The following is a 1,235-nucleotide window of genomic DNA, read 5'->3' on the forward strand; positions in this document are numbered from 1 at the left end:
AAATAATGATCTTTAAAAAAAAGCATCATATGACCCCTTTAAAATGTTTTAGACGGCGTTTGGCATGTCACAACACAGGACTATTTCATGTCTCAACTACAAATCAAACATTTTAAACCCTAAAAGCATCTCAACTGATGCACTCAAATGTCTTGTATAAATATATGCATCCTGTAAATGCTGTTCAGGATTTTACAGCATCTTAAGTTAAAGTCATAAACAAACCACAACACAAAAGCAGAAGAAATGCTCCTTCTGTGCCAAAGTCAACAAAACACTACAAAAAAAAGATGGAACACTTGAGCCAATACTCCACACAGATCACATCTCAGCAACGACAGCTTTGTGTTCCCTTCTACCAGCATATATCTGAAACACAGTCAACTACAGCTGTGAAGAAAAACTGAAACATGAACTCGGGATAGATAACCTGGCACAAGAGAGCTCTTTAATCTGGGAACATCTCTTCCTGAGAACGCAAATCGCAGCTTAAGCAGAACTGAATCATCAGGCCTTTTCGAGTGACAGGAACATAACCGCTTTTGTGCAAATAATAGGTGCATCATTAGTAACGTTAAAGGTTTAAAGACTTGAGACGGACACGATACCAGACAAAGAGACCACACACATGCACAAACCGAGCCTGGTCACAACTTGTTGCTTTTATTGTGCGCTACTTAGTTATAAACCAAAATCAACATGTCCACTTTATCGAGTAATTTTCATGCACACCCAAAGTTATGGAGGTTTTCTTTTACTTTTCGTTATGAGATAAATGGACGCCGATATGCGTCCAGCTGTGCCCCATTCTATACACAAAGCAAGTTTCTAGCACAGAACAATAGAGATACGTATATTTTCTAGGTGCTGTTTAATTATTAAACTAAATATGAACACAAATGCTTAATATAATCGGTGCTTTGAAAAAAAATACCTCCACACACACCGTTAGCAGCGCGCTAACGCTAACAGCCCCTCAACGCTTTTGTTCTGAAAAAACCGGTAGCAGACGACCACTTTCCTTGACAAATTAACTTTCCACACTGCATAAAAACCACATTCACAAGATAATATGTCGGGCATTTACTTATATTGATGACATATTAATATATGTGAGAAGTTACAGACTATAACAGATCCAAAACTAAACAATTATTCGCTCAGCGCGCACTCCCCGCCGTCAAAAATACAAGTCGCGCGGATTACCAGAGCACACACGATTTCACAAAGCTGTT

This window comes from Sinocyclocheilus grahami, unplaced genomic scaffold, assembly GCF_001515645.1.
Source record: "Sinocyclocheilus grahami isolate Dianchi unplaced genomic scaffold, SAMN03320097.WGS_v1.1 scaffold10530.1, whole genome shotgun sequence".
In the NCBI taxonomy this organism is placed as follows: Eukaryota; Metazoa; Chordata; class Actinopteri; order Cypriniformes; family Cyprinidae; genus Sinocyclocheilus; species Sinocyclocheilus grahami.